This window comes from Lynx rufus, unplaced genomic scaffold (assembly GCF_022079265.1).
Source record: "Lynx rufus isolate CCGP_SWC_20201006 ecotype Redwood Valley unplaced genomic scaffold, mLynRuf1.p SCAF_4, whole genome shotgun sequence".
Classification (NCBI taxonomy): Eukaryota; Metazoa; Chordata; class Mammalia; order Carnivora; family Felidae; genus Lynx; species Lynx rufus.
The window spans coordinates 114,313,736-114,334,786 of NW_025814856.1; the positions used below are offsets into that span (position 1 = coordinate 114,313,736).

The following is a 21,051-nucleotide window of genomic DNA, read 5'->3' on the forward strand; positions in this document are numbered from 1 at the left end:
AGCCCACCTGAGCGTAGTGAACGATTTTGTTAATGTATTGTTGGATTCATTTTACGAGTATTTTGTTGAGGATGTTTTAAATCTATGTTCATCAGAGATATCTCAGCCTGTAATTCTCTTTTTTGTATGATGTCTTTTCATAAAAGTTATCAGGGTGATGTTGTCCTCATAGAATGAATTTGGAAGTTTTCCTTTCTCTTGCATTTTCGGGAAAAGTTTGAGAAGAATAGGTATTAACTCCTCCTTAAGTGTTTTGTAGAATTTGCCTGTAAAGCCGTCTGGTCCTGGACTTGTATTTGTTGGGATTTTGTGATTACTGATTCAATTTCATTGCCGGTAATTGGTCTGTTCAAAATTTTATTTTATTCCTGCTTCAGTTTTGGTAGGTTGAATGTTTCTCAGAATTTATCCATTTGTTCTAGGTTGTCCAATTTGTTGGCATATAATTTTTCATAATATTCTCTTCTAATCATTTGTACTTCTGTGGTGTCATTTGTTATTTCTCTTCTTCCACTTCTGATTTTGTTTATTTGAGTTCTCTCTCTTTCTCTCTCTCTTTTTTATGAGTCTGGTTAGGGGTTTATCAATTTTATTAGTTTTTTTAAAGAACCGCCTCTTGGTTTCATTGACCTGTTCTATTGTTTTTTTAGTTTCTGCATCATTTATTTCTGCTCTCATCTTTATTATTTCCTTCTTTCTGCTGGTCTTAGGTTTTGTTTGTTCTTTTTCTAGCTCCTTTAGGTGTAAGGGTAGGTTGTTTATTTGAGATTGTTCTTGATTCTTGAAATAGGCCTGTATTGGTATAAACTTCACTCTTAGAATTGCTTTTGCTGGGGGCGCCTGGGTGGCGCAGTCGGTGAAGCGTCCGACTTCAGCCAGGTCACGATCTCGCGGTCCGGGAGTTCGAGCCCCGCGTCAGGCTCTGGGCTGATGGCTCAGAGCCTGGAGCCTGTTTCCGATTCTGTGTCTCCCTCTCTCTCTGCCCCTCCCCCGTTCATGCTCTGTCTCTCTCTGTCCCAAAAATTAATAAACGTTGAAAAAAAAATTAAAAAAAAAAAAAAAGAATTGCTTTTGCTGTATCCCAAAGATTTTGAACTGTTGTATTTTCATCTTCATTTGTTTCCATGTAATTTTTCATTCTTTGATTTCTTGGTTGACCCATTCATTTCTTAGGAGCATGTTATTTAACTTTCATATATTGTGGTCTTTCTTGATTTTGTGTGTGTGTGTGTGTGTGTGTGTGTGTGTGTGTGATTCATTTCGAGTTTCATGATGCTGTGGTCAGAAAAGATGCATGGTGTGACCTCAATTTTTTTAATTTGTTGAGACTTGATTTATGGCCTAATATGCAATCCATTCTGGAGGATGTTCCATGTGTGCTTGAAAAGAATGTGCATTTGTCTGTTCTAGGATGGAATGTTCTGAATATCCCTGTTAAATCCATTTAGTCCAGTGTTATTCAAAGCCACTGTTCCCTGGTTGATTTTCTGTTGGGATGATCTTTCCATTGTTGTAAGTGGGGTGTTAAAACCTCCTACTACTATTGTATTACTATTGATTATGTCCTTTATGTTTGTTATTAGCTGCTTTATGTATTTGGGTGCACCCATTTTGGGTGCATACATAATTACAATTGTTATATCTTCTTGTTGGATTGTCCCCTTAATGATTATATAGTGTTCTTCTTTGTCTCTTGTTACAGTCTTTGCTTTAAAGTCTAATTTGTCTGGGGTGCCTGGGTGGCTGTTGAGCATATGGCTTCAGCTTAGGTCATGATCTCATGGTTCATGGTTCAAGCCCCATGTCAGGCTCTGTGCTGACAGCTCAGGGGCTGGAGCCTGCTTCAGATTCTGTGTCTCCCTCTCTCTCTCTGCCCCTCCCCTACTCATGTTCTGTCTCTCTGTCTCTCAAGAATGAATAAACTTTAAAAAAAATTTTTTTTTAATTTTAAAGTCTAATTTGTCCAATACAAGTATTGCTACCCTGGGTTTCTTTTGACATCCATTTGCATGATAAATGTTTCTCCATCCCCTCACTTTTAATCTGTGTGTGTCTCTAGGACTGAAATGAGTCTCTTGTACAAGGGATATGGATGAGTCTTCTTTCTTATATCCATTCTGTCACCCTATGTCTTTTGATTGGAGTATTTAGTCCATTTACATTCAAAGTAATTATTGATAGGTATATATTTACTGACATTTTGATACTTGTTTTGTGGTTGCTTTTGTGGTTCTTCTCTGATCCTTTATTCTTCTTTCTTTTATGGTTTGCTGGCTTTCTTTGGTGATATACTTGAATTCTTTTCTCTTTATTCTTTGCATATCTATTACTGGTTTTTTTATCTGTGGTTAACATTAGGTTTGTATATAACATCTTCTGTATATAGCAGTCTCTACTAAGCTAATGGTCACTTAAGTTTGAACCCATTCTTCACTCCCCTCCCTACCACATTTTAGGTATATGGTTATCATATTTTGTATTATTTTATTTTGTGAGTCCCTTGACTGATTTTTACAGATATATTTATTTTTACTGCTTTTGTGCTTCCTACTTTTCTTATTCTTACTTATGGTCCTTCCTTCCCACTCAAAGAGTCCCCTTTAACATTTCTTGTAGGGCTGGTTTAGTGGTCATGAATTCCTTTAACTTTTGTGTATGTCAAACTCTTTATTGCTCCTATTTTGAATTTTTTTTTCAACGTTTATTTATTTTTGGGACAGAGAGAGACAGAGCATGAACGGGGGAGGGGCAGAGAGAGAGGGAGACACAGAATCGGAAACAGGCTCCAGGCTCTGAGCCATCAGCCCAGAGCCTGACGCGGGGCTCGAACTCACGGACCGTGAGATCGTGACCTGGCTGAAGTCGGACGCTTCACCGACTGCGCCACCCAGGCGCCCCTATCGCTCCTATTTTGAATGATAGCCTTGCTGGGTAGAATATTCCTTGCTGCAGATTTTTTTTTCATTCGGCACTTTGAATATATCATGCCACTTCAGTCCAGCCTGTAAAGTTTCTGCTGAAAAATCAGCTGATGCCTACTGGGATTTTCCTTACATGTAACTGTCTTCTTTTCTCTTCCTGCTTTTAAAATTCTCTGTCACTGCTTTTTGCCATTTTAATTACTTTGTGTCCTGGTGTGGACCTTCTTGGGTTGCTTTTATTGGGGGATCTCTGTACCTCTTGGATATGGATATCTGTTTCCTTCCCCAGATTCAGAAAATTTTCAGCAATTATTTTTTCAATTGCATTTTTTGCCCACTTTTCTCTCTCTTCTCCTTCTGGGATCCCTATAATGCAAATGTTATTATGCTTGATGGAGTCACTGATTTCCCTAAGTCTATTCTCATTTTGCATAATTATTTTTTCTCTCACCTGCTCAGCTTGATTGCTTTCTATTACTCTGTCTTCCAGATCTCTAATTTGTTCCTCTGCTTCCTCTAGGCTGCTATTTATTCTATCTAGTATATTTTTAATTTCATTTATTGTGTTCTTTACCTGTGATGGGTTCTTTTTTATCTTTTTGTTGAGGATCTCATTGATGTCCTCCAATCTTTTCTCAAGTCCAGTGAGACTTTAAATTTTCTATCAGGCATATTGCTTCTATTTGTTTGACTGTGGTCTCTTGCTATGGTTTTGTCCTGTTCTTTAATTTAGGACCTATTCCTCTGTCTCCTCATTTTGTCTAACTCTGTGTATCTATTTTCTGTCTGTTAAAAAAGTTAGCTCCATCTTCTGCTCTTGAAAGTAACAGCTTTATGAAGAAAAGGTCCTGTAATGCCCTGCAGTGCAGTGTTCCTGTTCACAAGAACCTGGAGCTTCAGGGAGGTGTCTCCTATGTGTTGCCCTGCTGCTGTGTCATAGCTTCTTTTTCCTTCAGTCCAATCATCTGCAGATGATTGTTGCCTGTTGTGGCCAGTGTTTGGTCTCCAGCCAGATTTTTAACAAGGTGCACCTCATGGTTCTACACGGCCCATCACCACTGCTACCATTGCCACCTGGAGCAAGGTCCTACAAAGTGCTCAGGTTGGTGTTAGCAAGGTTAGCACTGGTCTCTTGGGGGAGAGGACCTGCAGGGCCAGGACTGAAGCGTGTGACTGGGAAGAGCAGATCTGCCAAAGTGTGGGGAGCAGCACATGGTGTAAGCAAGTTTGGTAGTGAATGCCCCCCCCACTGGGCTGGTTCCCCCAGGTGGCCTGTATATGCTGGGGGGTAGGAGAGGGAGATGGCTCATGCCAGCTCCTTCATTCCTAGAGAAGTCCCTCAGTGATCCCTGCCCTTCGGGACATGCTCCAAAATGAGCAAACTACTCTCCCTCCCATATGCCTAGCTTCTCTGCTGTATCTCCACTGGCTATTTGTCATGGTATCTCTTTGAGGGTGGGAACTCAGCTTCCAGTGCCCTTTAGGATCTCCTAGAGCCAGTCCCACTGATTTTTAAAGTTCCAGGCTTTAAGTCTCTCTGGTTTTAAGAACCCATGAAATTTGTCCCCTCTTGGTTTCAAAGCCAAATGTTGTAGGGATTCATCTTCCCCCATGGTCTCCCCAGTGTGATACTGTGTTTCTCTCCCCTCTCCATGTCTCCAGCCCCTCCTGCCCCCATACATGGCCATAGTCTGTTTCATTCCCCACTGTGCCCCACCCTTCCTACCCTCTTCATTGTAGCCTCTTCTGTACCTTTAGTTACAGAGTTTGTTCTGCCTGTCTTCAGGTTGTTTTCTAAACCCTGTTTTCTAGGGTCCTCTTATTCCACATCTTCCCAGGTTCCTCTATATCTGATAAAACTTTAAAATCAACTATGCTAACCCCATCATTGTTTTATTGTTGTTGTTGTTTTTCAAACAAGGAGCAAGGCCATTGATGTTCAAAGGGGCACTTTTACCCTCTGAAAACTTTCTTCTGTTTTTATAAACACTGAAAATCCTTATCAATGGGCAGGTTTATGCACAGGTACAGGCTGATTTGTCTGAAAAACTATGAGGCAGTAATTGGGCTGACAGAGAAGTGAAATGTTTATGTCTGAATCCCTCTCATAGGAAGACAGGAAAAAAAGGCCATGAGATTGTTTCTTTAACATGAAAGCTATCTATGTCAAAATACTACATTATTGAAATGATTATTAGTTAAATTTCTCAGTCCAAAGGCTAGTACAGAATGAGAGTAAAGGGATCAAGAAGAAATGTGCCCAATACCTCCTGGTAGCTGAAGTTCCCTTGGCTCTCAACAGTTGCTCCCCTGGTAGAAGGTCAAATACTAGGTTCATATCTCCAGAGTCTTCACAAATAATTAGTAAACTGTGACAGAATTATGAAGGAACTCCTACCTTCCTCAGTAGTTAACCCTGACCCGGATTCTATCTGTATTTCCCAACCAAGTACAAAGCTGAGGAAATAATGTGTTTATATTGGCCTCAGGTGTAATGAATTAAAGGCCATCAAATGTTGACATTATGGCAAGAGATGAACATTTTGTGTAAAAATTTGACTTTTTAAGGTGTGGGGAAATGGTTTTAAAATAGTATGTCAAGGGCAGAAAACAAACAAACAAAAAAAAAAAACAGACTTTACTTCATAGAATTTCTAAACTATTCGTGGTAAATAGTTAGAAGGCCAAAGAGTTGGGTTAAAAGAATTATCTTAATATATGGGGAGAAAAAACAGATCAGCACACCATAGAAAAATGGACAAAGGACATACAAAAAGAAGTTACCAAAAAAATACAAGTGACTTATAACAAAGTTATAAGTTATATCTTAATAAATGAAAATTGAGATAGTATTTTTCATACATCAAACTGGAAAAGAAAATGCATTCATATTCATTGTTGTAAAAGTGTAAAAATGAAGATATAAATTTATCTATTTCCTGAGAGAGAGAAATTTAAGCTATGCATATTTTTTCACCCAACGATAACTGTTTGGGGAATCTATCTTGGGAAAGCAATGAAAGATGTAACAAGAGGTGTAGCTACAGGAATATTCTTAGAAGAGTTATATAGTATTACACAAATTTGTATAAAATCTAAATGTTCAACAATAGTGGAATGGTTTAAGTAAGTGGCACACTAAAATATTTTATACTCTGCTGTCAATTAAAATGATGTTGTAGAAACCTATGTATTATTCACACAGTTAAAAACTCTAAATCAGGTAAAATGGATGAGATCCACATATGTTAATACAGATATCAAAACGTGCTTAACAAGAAAAGCAAGAGGTATAAAAAGATACATACAACTAAAATCCATTGTGTACATTTAAGAAATACACAAAGACACACTTTATATTTTATGGACACATGTAGTAAGAACTAAAAATACGAGTGGAAAATCTACACTTCAAGGAAGTAAGGGAGGTTAAAAGGATCAGAGAAAGTGAAATAAGTGCTTCAATCATGTCTGTAACATGTCTTCTGAAGCAATCTAAAGCTAACATAACAAAGTATTAACACTTGTTAAAACTGGATAATGTGTTTTTCTGCCAACAATATTATTCCATACTGAAATTTATTAGCAACATAATACAAGTTATAAAAAAGAAAAAAATGGATGTTTCGTATGGAAAAAATATCTCAAATACGTTAGCTATCCACTCAGTGAGCAAAGTCTAAAACATATGCACCATACAATGCCACTAAACTTTTTTTCAATTTGCATTTGCACCTAAGTAACGCTTATAACCATAGTTTTCAAAGTTAAACGTAGTTTGGGGCACCTGGGTGGCTCAGGTCATGATCTCGCAGTTCGTGAGTGCGAGCCCAGCTTCGGGCTCTGTGCTGACAGCTCAGAGCCCAGAGCCTGCTTCGGATCCTGTGTCCCCTCTCTCTCTGCCCTACCCCTGCTTGTGCTCCGTCTCTCTCTGTCTTTCAAAAATGAGTAAACATTAAAAATTTTTTCAAAAAAAAAAAAAGTTAAATGTAGTTGACCATAGTAATGAATTGCTGAAAGATCATGTTAACTTTTTTTTCTTAATCTATATTTTCTGGTCTTTATACAGTGAGCTTGTAATAGAAATATTTTTATTTTGGTATCAATCTTCATTTTCTATCAGCCTTTATGTTTATTGATTTTAATCTGAAATGAAATTAACATTCTTGGCATCTGTTAGAAACTTTCAGAAAAGCTCCCACTCTCTCCTTCAGAAAGTACGTAATAAATGGGGCTCTGCCAAGGACAGAACTTTGTGTCTATGAACTTCTTGTTGCTTGGCAGCATATAACATATGTCAGCCTAACTTTCAGTGGTCATTTCTTTTTTGTTAAGTTTTTATTTAAATTACAGTTGGTTTGCATACAATGTAATTAGTTTCAGGTGTGCAAAATAGTGATTCCACACTTCCATACAACTGGTGCTCATCAGGAGCTCACTCCTTAATCTCTAACACCTCCCCTCTGGTAACCATCAGTTTGTTTTCTGTCCTTAAGAGTCTGTTTCTGGATTTGTCTGTCTCTCTTTCTCTCCCGCCTTTGCTCATTTGGTTTGTTTCTTAAAGTCCACATATGAGTGAAATCATATGGTATTTGTCTTTCTCTGTCAGAGGTCATTTATTTGCCTAGAGTATGCAGAATAAAGTCAGAGTTTAAATATTCAAGCATCAGATCCCTTGCTCAGTCATTCACGGAATATCCCACATTAATGAAGAAAATTGCACCCAAAGTAGACTTGGTAGAATGAGGAAGACATTTATAAGAGCAGTTGGTGGCAAGGCAGCGGTTGAAAGTAGATCAGAGTTAAGGTGAAAAGTTACTGACCATGAAACCATAGAGAAAATATGCTCCAGTGCTGATGGAAAGAGTCCTTTAGTAAGAGAGATTAAAAATGCAGTTTCAGGGGAGAGAGAGAATGAGACTTGGACAGTAACCAGTCACCAGCCTCTGAGAGAATGGGGAAAAGGAGAACCAGAACCCATCTGATCTCAATGGTCTTCGAAAATGGTGGGGGGAGCTGAGAAACAGAGGCGGGTTTTACGTGGTGATGGAAAAGTAAGGGAGTTCCCTTTTAGCAATTTCTGTTTTTGAAAAAATAAATTTGACACCCATGCCTTTTATATTAACCAAGCATATAGGCTGAGGACATACTGCCCCCTTCGCGCATGTGCGCACACACATACTCATGACACAGTCACACGTACTCAAGAAGAGGGGGAAATGGTTTCATGAGGAACTAAAATAACAACAGCAGCAGGAATAACTGTATGTTGGGACTGAATTCCATTCCTTAAAGTTCATAGTAATGACTCAGTTAAAGTTTTTGCCTGGAATTAATTGCAAACAAGGCTTTATAAGTCACCCAAAGGTGGAGGGAAAATAAGTCAACAAAGGAATCGGGTTGATCATTTACTTCCTGTCCTAGGATATGGCTAGCAGGGGATGAGCTGTATAGCTAATGCGGAAAGTAGAACTTTTCTGGGTTTTTTTTTTTTTTTTTTGCGTCTTTGAAATGATGTGCAAATCAGAACCAGCTGAATTAAGCAGGTAAAGCATAGCCCTTGAATACAATGATTAATGGTACCTACACAGTAATTTATGGGAAAATGCTATTGAGCTCAGATATTATCCTGACCATTTCTACCACACACTATAGTTCAATATGTGTGTAAGATATCACCTTTTTTAAAATAAAAAAACAAATTTACATTATCTATTTTTGTCCACATTATCAATCTTAGTAGATAGAGTCTTTTGACCCTCTCTGGTACAAAGCACTAGGCCTCATCTTGGTTGTGCATGTATAAGATTTTTTTTACAGTATGTTTTACAGTATCATAATGGAAAGGAGAAAAAGGATTAAAAGTGTTGAAAATCAAAAAAATTCACGCACTATTAGTATAGGATCATCATTCTTATTTTGAGTTTGCCCAATTCAAAACCCAAAGACTATATAAATGTATGTGCGTATGTGTTTTGCATTATAAAAAAAACTCGATGGAAGTATGGAATTAGAAATAACCTCAAGGAGTTAGTTTATGCACTGTCGCCTGTGTCTGTACTGGTTTTTAAAAACCCTTACTAGTGTTTCATATTTGCTTTATGCCCTTTAAAAGACTCAGATTCATAATATACAAAGAAGTTTATGTGATATATAGAGCAGAGCCATAAACCATATTTTATGCATAACAGTGATTAAATGCACGGTTGATATATTTCACTAAGATGGAAACCATGTCGAAAGGCTTACATTTTGATAACTTTCCTTTTGGGGGGCATTTCTAAATTATTTAAGTTGAAGAATAAAATGACTTGTTTGTGAATTTACATGCTCTTTTTAATCATCTTTAGGTAACGCTGATATGGCAAAGACGCTAAATTACAGGCAGCAGTGGGAATCTACTGTGTAAAAGGCACAGAATCATTTTGTATATGAGTCCATGAGGAATATTCTGTTCAAGGAGTGGAGACATAAGAAAATTACCTAACTCATGAACCACACATTAAGAGCGTAGTCAGCTGTTGTAAATGCGTATCCAACAACAAACCATTATGTATCTTTGGCTTAATTATATGCGCTTATTACGCACCTGTACTGGAGAGTGGAGGCTGCTATTTGCAGTACTTGTGGTTTTCTCTATCAAAACAACATTAGCATTACGAAGCTTATCAAGGCTACGTATGACTTCTCCGGCTTAAGTGTGTAGTCTTTTTATTTTGTGCACAACCCAAAAAAGATTAGGAGAACAAATCAGGAAATATTTTAATCACATTAGCAAAGAATCTCTAAATTTAGAAATGTAGTGAATTTATAGACATGGACAACCATCAGCAAAATTACTAAGCTTTTGTAAATCAACCTGACATTTAGGAAGAGAGTAAAAAAGTTAGATACATTCAGCATTTAATTTTTTCCCTAGAGTTCCATCTTAAAGGGTATTAATTATTATTATGAGGATGTTCAAAATAGGGGGAAATGTTAAACTACCAAATAATGTTTGATTTACAGTTTTTACAAGTCACATTAAATAAACAATCTAGGTAAAATTGTTCTGTATGTTTAAGAGCATCTCCTAACCAAATAGAGGTATTAAAATATTTATTGTATGGAAAGTACATTTAAAATTAGAAATATATATGTATCGAAAGCAGCCTCAAAAGATCATAAGTGGCTCTAAAAAGAAGACTTTTATGGAGCAGTTCATTTATATACATCATCAAAACTTGTTACTTTTACAAATCAGATTTCCCTACTGATTTTAATGCATGCTTATTTTAAAAGAACCAAAGTAATGGGGCATCTTTTTAAGTGGCTCAGTCGGTTAAGCATCTAACACTTGGTTTCAGCTCAGGTTGTGATCTTAGGGTTGGTGAGATCAAGCCCTGCATGGGGCTCTGCGCTGACAGCACGGAGCCTGCTTGAGATTCTCGGTCTCCTTCTCTCTCTGCCCCACCCCTGCTTGCATTCTCCTTCTCTCTCTCTCTCTCTCTCTCTCTCTCTCTCAAATAAATAAACTTAAAAAAATAAAAGCATCAAAGTCATTAACCCATCCTTTAATTTTACAACTATCTATGCTTGAATTAATCTTTCCACGTCAGTCCTTCACTCCTGTCTTCCTTCCTTTCTAATGGGGAAAAACTAAGGTCCCACTAAAGAAGATAACACATGTCCTGATGAGTATAACCCTATTATTGTAATGAAAATAAAACCATTTCAGAGGAATAAACAAATGGTGCCCAATGTCCAGAGAAAATTAAAACTATATTTGGGATCCCCATGGGATTTAGTACCAGTCCTTGGGTTGAAGTTTGATAGTTTCTTGGGAAGACAAAAGCTTAGTAAAACAAGGGGTTTGGATCCACGAAAAATATGATAATAGCAAAAGAAGAAATACTAAATAATGTTATTGATTTATAGTAGACATGAGAAAGGAGCAGATGGTCATTGGGAAAAAAATATGTAGTCATTTTAGTAGATGACTCTTAATATGAATTCTATTTCTTACAACCACAGAACATCTACAAATAAATCTCTAGAAATACCAAAAAATTTCTAGAAATATAAGAAATCCTATAGTAATTTTTTCTTATAATAAAATTTAGGGTTAAATCTAAAGATAAGCAAAATTTTTCCAGCTCTTACATTGTATTTTAAAGGTTCTGGAGCCCCTTCATTCACAAAAGCAGACACTAAAATAAATACGGTCACTTTTTTTTTATATTACACTGTAAGTTATAAACCAATTTGGTCTCATTAATATTTAGATAGAGATCATTTTTCAAATCATTTTATTTAAAAAATACTTGTTTTGTTCAACAATTATAGCAACATTTTTCTTAGGAATTGCTTTTAGAATGAAACCATCTGACATGCCTAGAACAATGAGGTAATTTTTTAGAATTGAGATTATCTCCACAATGTCTATTACATATTTTTGCAACTCAGCAAATTATTTCATTTCCTTCTCCCTCGTATGGAAATTTAATCTAGGTATTTATTTCATTTTCGGTAACCTATTTGAAGAAAGACTATCCTTCAGTATACAGTATTACATTATGCATTCAAAACTGATACTATAAATTATGCATTCTAACAAAAAAATTATTAATGGTTTTTGGGGGGGGCAACCACGAAACCTCACTGCCAGCAATAGAAAGTAATTTTCTCTGTTGCCCATCAGAAAGGAAAAGAAACGCAGACAGTGTGTTTAAACAGCATCCTGACACTTACTCTTTCACACATGTCACTGTTTACAAAAACAATAGGAAGGTCCCAAAACGATCTGGAAGTCTAAAGCACAGGCTTTATTTATTTATTCATTTATTTAGCTTTTTACTCTTATTGGAATTTTTTTCTTTTATTTTTTTTAAGTTTTTCTTTAAATTCCAGTTTAAAAATGTGGATGAGGCACCTGGGTGGCTCAGTTGGTTAAACCTCCACCTATTGATTTCAGCTCAGGTTCATGAGCTCTGCACGGTCAGTGTGGAGCCTGCTTGGGATTCTTCCCCCCACCGCAACTTCCTCCCTCTCCCATGCCCCCCCCCACTTTCTCCCAATAAATAAACATTTTTTTAAAAATATAGAATGCTTTACGAATTTGCATGTCACACTTGTGCAGGGGCCACGCTAATCGGTATCTTTCCAATTTTAGTAAATATGCTGCCAAAGCGAGCACAGGCCACCTTTAAACATCAGTAAACAGATACTTTTAAACTACGACTTGGCCCTTGAATGTTTTCCACTGAGGTCCATTTTAACATGCAGTTTGTGACATCAGATGAAAAGGAAGTTTTCAATTTACTGTATTATATTGATGACAGAATTTGCCAGCTATTTTCCTCTGCTCTTGTTACTAGTACTCCCCCCCAAATGGAGTATTTCATAATTATTAAAATCACTGAATGGAGGCTCTAACAACATTCCATCCTATTTAATATCACCTGAATTAGAGAAGAGGTCCTGTGAACCTTGGGAGGAATCTTTGTGCAGTTGGAACTGTGTTACAGAAAAGGGATTCCACCACTATTATAGGCAGGAGTAGAATGAGTGAGCATCCTGGCCAGGGTCATTTAGAGACATCCCAGGTCAACCCAGAAATCCCAGATGAGAGAGGAAACCATGAACTTGTTGAGCCGTCCATCCCTATGGTTGTGTGACTTATTTCCCCCCAGCAGCACTTTTCAAAATTAGGAGGGTAGGTTCAAAGAGCTGATTATGTTTTTGCAGAAATGGTTCAACAGAACAAAGTCCACTGCAGTGGATGTGGGGTCTTGACTGGGTAGAAAAGAGTGGGGAGTGTGTGATAGATCACAGGATCGAGACTAGAAAAACAAAGCCACTAAGGAGATCCCCTGGGAGAACAGAGGTCCTCCCTCCCCTTCTATCACAGCCGTCGCCATACAGTACTCCATCTCAAACAGCATAAATCTGGGGGCAAATGTGGTTCAATTTGCAGAACTGTTTTACAGAAAGCTTTTAATTTCTAAAAACATTTTGTATAAAATTCACAGAAAAATTAGTTATACATAGGCAATTCAGTATGGATTAAGATCAATCTTACTATAATTTCTTAGATTTTTGTTCCCAGCAATTACATTACATTTCAAAGTCTCAGAAAAACCAGATTTTATATCAAAACATCGCACCCAGGAGTGCCTGGTTGGAACAGTTAAGCGTCCAACTCTTGATTTGGGGCTCAGGTTATGATCGAGCCCCACATCAGGCTCTGTGCTGACAGTGCAGATCCTGCTTGGGATTCTCTCTCTCTCCCTCTCTCTCTGCCCCTCCCCCCTTGCATGCTCTCTCTTTCTCAAAATAAATAAGTAAATTTCAAAAATAAATAAATAAGGGCGCCTGAGTGGTTCAGTTGGCTAAGTGTCTGACTTCAGCTCAGGTCATGAGCTCAGTTTCTGAGTTCAAGCCCCATGTTGGGCTCTGTGCTGAGAGCTCAGAGCCTGCTTCAGATTCTGTCTCCCTCTCTCTCTGCCCCTCCCCTGCTCATGCTGTGTTTTCTCTCTCTCTCTCTCTCAAAAATAATAAAACATTTAATAAATATGTACATACACACAAAAATAATAAAACATTCCAACCAAAAATACGAGCCTTTTCATACCCTATTTTTCAAATACAATCCATCCCAATTCTATTACAATTGTAGAGTAACTCATTTGTTTTGTTTTATTTTTATGTGCACAACAGTATTTCTCAATGCTAAGAATGAAAGTTTATTCACTACAGGATATTCTTATCTGCATTTTTTATCCTTAATACATTGATTCATACGTAAGTTCATACATGAAGGTAATATTCTTAAGACCCATGAATCTGTCCTCTGCCCTTTCTATTTTCCAGATTCTATCTGATATTGGTCTAGTGTCTCTCCACAGTATGCAACAGGAAAGGATTTATTTTGTTTTGTTCTGAGTATTCAATATTTTTGATATGGTAGAGAATTTCAGGTAGAGTCCTAGTATCACTGGTGAAAATAAAACTGCTTCACAATTTTCTTTAATTTTCCCATATGCTACTAGTAATGAGTGAAACATACTACTTTATACTGGGTTATTTAATCAGTGTAGTGGGTTGAATTGCGTCCCTCCTTCCAAAAAAGATATGTTCAAATCCTTATCCCTAATCCCAGGTATCTGTGAATGTGACCTTATTTATAGAGAAAGTTTTTACAGATATAATCCTTTTAAGATGAAGTTCTCCTGGATTGGGGTAAGCTGTGACCCCAGTGACTGGTGTTTTCACAAGAGAAAATAGAGGCATATTTGGATATGGAGACACAAAGAATGTACACAGGAAAGAAGGCCAAGTAATGATGGAGACAGAGACTTAAGTGATGCAGCTACAAGCCAAGGAATGTCAATGACTGCCTGCCCCCAGCAGAAGCCAGGGAAAAGCCATGGAACAGATTTTCCCCTCACCGCTTCCAGAAGGAACTAATCCTGGCAACACTGTGATTTTGGACTTCTGGCTCCTGAACAATAAGAGAATATATTTCTTTTGTTTTAAGCCACTCATTTTGTTTTAATATGTTATGGCAGCCCTAGGAAATGGGTACATGAAGTATATTTGTAAGATAACCCCAGTTCAGACTCATTTCTGGCAAAAGAAAAGTCAGCATGAGCCACGACTCCCCATGCTTCCAGAAAGCATAAGTGAAAAACCCTCACTAGAGTATCTGGAGAATTCTTTTTGATTATTAGATACCTGAAGATATTGAGCTACCTTTCCTCATAATATACTTTTAATTTTCCCCACCATTACCTGAAGTTACTAATAACTTGAAGAGAAATAGTTATGTGGAAAGTTGGAAGTCAGAATTGTTTGTTGTGGAATTTGGGATTTCACAGGAGCACGCTCAACTCACAATGGAGGTTGTAACTTTTCCTTCTTCAGTTGCTTCCAGATTAATTTCTATTGTGAATGGGAATTGCTTTTTCTATTAAAAATGAACAGGTCCCTTTGGGGCGCCTGGGTGGCGCAGTTGGTTAAGCGTCCAACTTCAGCCAGGTCACGATCTCGCGGTCCGTGAGTTCGAGCCCCGTGTCAGGCTCTGGGCTGATGGCTCAGAGCCTGGAGCCTGTTTCCGATTCTGTGTCTCCCTCTCTCTCTGCCCCTCCCTCGTTCATGCTCTGTCTCTCTCTGTCCCAAAAATAAATAAACGTTGAAAAAAAAAATTAAAAAAAAAAAAATGAACAGGTCCCTCCTGGAGTAATATGGGTGTATTAGAAATGTTAAACTCACAGGAAAAAGAATCTGGTCATATATATGCCAAAATGTTAATAGAATTTGGAGGTTTCAGTTTTCTACTTTTTGGGTGTACAAACCTACTTTTTCTACAATGAGTATGAATTGCTTATATAATCTAAAAAGTTAATGAGGAGTTTGCTTAGTTCATGGCATGACATTTGCATTTTTCTTAGGTCACATGTTTCTCTGACCTTGTGCCCAGAGAAATAAGGCAACAGACCTCTAGTCTCCTTGCCCTGAAATTTTTTTCCTACATACATATGTGCACGCAAGTACATGCGTGCACACACGCACACACACACACACACACACACAAGTAATAGAGGAGTGTTAGCTTTTTCAGCAATGAGATGTAAAGGAGACATAAATCATGGACATATTTGACATTTAACCAATTTAGATTCCTTTCACACCACTTTCAATTTCAAGTGTGTCCTTTGATTCTCCCTTTAGAGAAAACAACCCTGTCTGCTGATCAGAGAACATCTCACCAAGGCCACCCCATCCCCACAACTCTTGGAAGCCCGTTCATTCACAACAGAGTAAAGTGTGACTATGTGGCATACTACTCAGGAGGCCACATGTGACAACCTGGAGAATAACCCTATTTTCTAGAAACACTCAGCATTTTATTGAGTCTTCAGCATTAAAAAATTTAAGAATGCCCTGTTTCATGGCATTACCAGTTTTAAAAAGCCGGTAGTATTTCTAGGCTTCTCACTAATTTAAGGTCAATCAATAAAATTAAAATAGCCTGCAAGGCCCTATATGATCCAGACCTACCTTGCCAGCTGTGCTCCCTTACTCTCTGCATTCCAAGCCTCTCCATGCTCCCTTACTCTCCACAACCCACCCTCGAATGTGCTATGACCTTTCCTGCCACAAATCATTCCCATATACTGTTCCCTCTACCTGGAATTCTCTTCTTCCCGGCCTCTTTACCTAAATAATCCAACCCACCCTTCAGATTTCGTCTAGGTTTTTGTTTCTTCCTCCCTTCCCCCTCCAGACTCTGTCAACTTCCCATAACATAATATTCCTCTCCTTCCTAGCCCTAACCAAGGATGGAATTTTCTATTTCATTGTATGATTATTTTATTAGTGCCTATCACATCCTCCAGAATGTAAGTTCTCTGAAGGCAGAGATGAAGCTGTGTTTTGTTTTGTTGTTTTGTTTGTTCGCCATGGAGTCCCTAGCTCTTGGGCAGTGCCTGGCACATGGTTAGGCTCTAAATAAATAACAGGGGTACCCGGGTGTGTCAGTTGGTCGAGCATCCGATTCGGGCTCAGGTCGTAATCTCGTGGTTCGTGGGTTCAAGCCCCACTGATAGCATGGAGCCTGCTTGGGATTCTCTCCCTTCCTGTCCCTCTTCCACTCATGCTTTCTCTCTTTCAAAGTAAATAAATAAACTTAAAAAAATACTTAACCATTATATGAATGAATGAATTGGAAATGCAAACTTTAAAAGTTCTTTGATGGCCTCAGTTCTCAAGAACCTCTCCTTCCGAGTCTGAGAGACACGAAACAGTGTACTCACCGACACACAGATGGAAGGAGAACTTTGAAAGCAATGAAGTTTTGTTGTCATCCATAAACCAGTGCTTGACCGTGGTGAGCACTATCTTTCCTTTTGAGATACACTACTAGCTGTTCTCTCATGTATCCAGTTCCCAGCAAGGAATGTCTACCGTTTCTTCTTTATTGTGCATGATGTCTTACACTGTATTGTTCGGTACAGCTGCATTTGGGGTATATTCATGATAAAAAGGTAGATTCCCCCATCCCTAGGCTATATGTGTTTTTTCACCTACCAACTATTCTCCAGTATTGTGACCAAGTCTCCCAAGATGGTGCCTTTCCAGACTCACCTAGCATATGGGATTTCTAGACTCAGCCCTGTCACTCAGTAAAACTTTGCATGAAGTTTTGATTGCTTTCCAACAGACGGAATGAGGCCAAGAAAATGAGACCAATTGCAGGGTTTCATTCTCTCTCCATTCCTTATCACTTGCAAAGCCAAGTATTCCTGAAATCTTCCCTGTCCTCTGCCTGGAATTGGGATTCTTCAACTGCCCCAACATCGGCACATCGAGGCTCACACAGGACACTTGATCATGTTGCTGAGTCCCAGAGGTTTTTTTTAATGTTTATTTATGAGAGAGAGAGAGTGCACACAGGTAAGGAAGGGACAGAGAGAGAGGGAGAGAGAATCCCAAGCAGTCTCCTCATGTTAGCACAGAGCTTGATGCAGGTGTTGAATTCACAAACCGTGAGATCCTGACCTGAGATCATGACCTGAACTAAAATGAGAGAGTCAGCCATTAAACCAACCGAGCCACCCAGGCTCCTCAAGTCCCAAAGGTTTTGCTCAAGACCTCTAGCCAAACCCCTGCTGTCACCTCCAGATAATTACTCCAAAGGAGAGGAAATTTTTCTCACCTCTCCATTTGTTTTGCTCAAGGCAGGAGTAAAGGTCATGCTGATAGCCAAATACAATATTCTTGTGCCTCAGTTGGAACACAGATGGGCAAGTGTCTGCCTATTCTTTTATAGAAATATAAAAAGAAAACCATGATTTCAGGAAGAAGAGGGGCTTTTACCAGGCTGCTTAATGGTTTACATTCTCTTTTCTTGCAAACTGACAAGTCATTTCCTAAAAGAGGGCTAGGGGAACCCTGCTTGAGCTATTCACGGTCTACCTGCTATCTGTACTTTCTCTGAGAAGGAAGCATCATCATACACTCAGGACCTGAATCACCTGAAGGATATTTCTCCAAAGATCTCCCATAGAGTAGAGCCGCCTAGCTGCTCTCAGCGATATTGCTCCCTTTCAATTTTGGGCTCATTTTAATTAGGCACACTCAGGGGGTCATTATGGTCTGATTCTCTGAAGGCCACTCACGCAGCCACCCTCCAAGCCAGCAGTGCACAAAACTGTGTGGAGGAAAACCTGTGTCTGCACTGACCCTTCCCCAGCTACTCTCCACCTCAGCCACTTCATTCCTCTTTACCAAACTCTCGACTTCAGAGTTATTGACTTTAGAATGAAGGCATCATGGTGGCACTTCAGGCCTCAGTGTGATGTGTGGGATGTGAGAGACAGGGGCCCCTCTTTGCCTTTGGAATCTCTCCAAATGCCTTGCTTATCTATAATGCTTGGCACATTTTCTTCTCTTTCTTTTTTTAGAGTTCACCTCTTTTTCTTTGTCTTTCTTTCTTTCTTTCTTTCTTTCGAGAACACACAAACGGGAGAAGGGCAGAGGGAGAGATAGAATCTCAAGCAGGCTCCATGCTCAACACAGAGCCTGACATGGGGCTTGATCCCGTGACCCTGGGAGCATGACTTGAGCCGAAATCAAGTGACCCTCAACCAACTGAGCTGCCCAGGTGCCCCTCTTTTTTTTTTAAAACTTCTTTTTATTCTTAGTTGTTTTAAGGATCTACTTGGCCTTAATTAACAATTCACGAAATGGGCAGCATCCTATCTAACAAATGGAAGGGGGTTCCCAACACTTGGCCTTTTTCTTACCTCTTCCTGGTGTCGAGCTTGACAGGAAAATTATAAAAATGGAGAAACGCCCACGAATGTTTTAGGAGTGTAGTGAGAAGCTCTTAAATCACTGGCCTTCCAAAAATCTAGGGATTTGCCTCTTGCTGTTTTAAGGGGATACTCTGTGTTTGGAAGTCTGATCAGGTTGCAATCTGCAAAATCGCAGCCCTCGAGAGAGCTCCCTATTCGATATGCATCCAAAGAGACGTGAGTATATTATTCCTTCCAAAGTCAGCTGCAATTGAAGCTCACTAAATTGACTCCACATCTTCCTATCTTGAGTAGTGACAGAGGAATAGCAAGTATTTTTTACGAAAATGCTCATTTTTAACAAACCCCTTCTTTGAAGATTTTTCTATCACTGTTGCAGAGGACATGATCTTTACTTTATAGAAGAGGGCAGAACTCCAGCGAATCAATGTTTGAGTCCGGGGCTGCCATCAGTGCCTCAAACACTTATCCAGCAACCATGGCCTTTTGCCAGCAATGTTGTGTAGAATTGAGGGCAGACTTTATTGCAAATGGAAGGGGGCTAATGTCAGAGGGAGATTCTGTGCATGTGTGTGCACAAGTACATGTGTGTGCATGTGGGGGAGTAAGGCCTATGCGAACACATGCCTGTCTTCACCCCCTAATGCTCCATACTGATTGTGGTCAACAAAATAATCATTGGTATCTCACAATATATAAAAATGTATTTCAACAGATGGCTTATACCATTTCCCCCACTGGGCAGTCTACACTGAGCCAGATAACGAGTTTCTTTTGATTCATTTGTTCACTCTACCAATCTTCACGGGACCTCACTATTGCTCTGTTCTCCTCTAGTAGACTTGTCCTGACTGGGTTGGGTTGAGATTTATGCAGTGATGAATGATGGAACATCAACGGAAGGAAAGGCAAGCAAGGGGGAAATGTGGAATCGGGTAATGAGGTTGTTTTTACTTACTTCACATGGATAAAGCACCTCTTCAGCAAACACTACATTCCTAAAGGTTACTTTTGTCACATCTCAAAAACAATTAACGTTTGTTAAAATGATCTTAATGTGAAAGCTGTGCATGCGTCAGTTCATGTAACCCTCACATGACTCCTCCGTGGTATTGCTGCTATTATCCCCTTTTTTACAGCTGCAAACACTGAGGTTCAGAGAGGTTGGGTATCTCATCCAAGCTCAGATGCAAGATATGAACTTGATGGTGTGGTCTAGAGCCTGTGTGCTAAATCAGTACTTCTCTGTGCCTTTTATTTTTAGCCTTGGAATTGCAAACTATTTTGTACATTTTAATAACCTATCACAGAGAGGTAATACAGAGCCAACAATGTAAAACCTATATAGAGAGAAGGTCTGAAAATGGGTACATTTTCTGTAATTGTATAGGCAAACCCAATGCTCTGAAATATGAACCTTTTTTTCTCACTCTTACCTGAACTTCTTTGTACACAAGGAATCACACAGTGAGATCTCCAGAGCTCGGTGTCAACCCCTTGTCCCTCTAAGCTGCCAAGATCTAATCATTCCACAAATATGAATATTGTTCTGTTGTAAATTACCCTCGGGGCCGGAGCTTGCTTAGGAGCTGAAGTAGTACATTTTTAAATCACAGCTGCTAAGTAGTACTAAGTTTTTACCACAAGACAGTTTGACCAAACCCTGTCCCCTCAAATTTATTCTGAAGTCTACAAGTTCCCTAGTAGCTCCTTGTAAGAACAGGGACATCAAAGAAAGAATCACTCACTTAGCTGATTTTGCTACCACATGGTCCATTAAATTTCCCTGACACTTGTTGAACTTAAACAAACAACCCAGAGTGGGAGAAAATAGACATTCTGGATGATATTTGTTTGATCAGGCTGTGAAAAACTAAATCACTCGGTCAAGCCTGCATGTCTAAGGGGACGGCTCAATTGACTGACAGCCGGTTTGCTGTGCGAGCCTGCATCCGTAAGTGGAGCTGACTTACAAAATGACTATTGATCATATAGATGATAAGTTTTTATCTAGTAGCAGCCTGGAGAAACAATAAGAAAAATTATCTGCTTGTAAGTGATACCCAGGCAGGGTTGGGACTGAGAAGCAGATGTACAGAGGCCTGTTTATTAGAGCCGTCTTTGACTTTCTCTGATTTTGAGAGCTTCTGCTTGGACTGTAGAAAACCTTTTCACCTATTCACCTATGGAAATACAGACTGAAGGAAGGGAGACCAGAAGTCCCCTTCAGAAAGTCAGATTTCAAATATTTCATCAAAGCCCATCCTGTGCTACCCAGGCTGGCTTCTTGAGAAAAGCTTACTTTATTTCAACCTCCTTCTTAGTTAAAA

General features: G+C 38.9%; 1 non-coding gene across 1 annotated transcript; it reads right to left on the reverse strand.

Moving 5' to 3' along the window:
* Positions 1-11,994: 11,994 nt before the first annotated feature.
* LOC124525202 (U6 spliceosomal RNA) lies at positions 11,995-12,096 on the reverse strand. Its single transcript, XR_006965425.1, has one exon. It is a non-coding gene; the product is annotated as a U6 spliceosomal RNA (small nuclear RNA).
* Between the last annotated feature and the right edge of the window lie 8,955 nt (positions 12,097-21,051).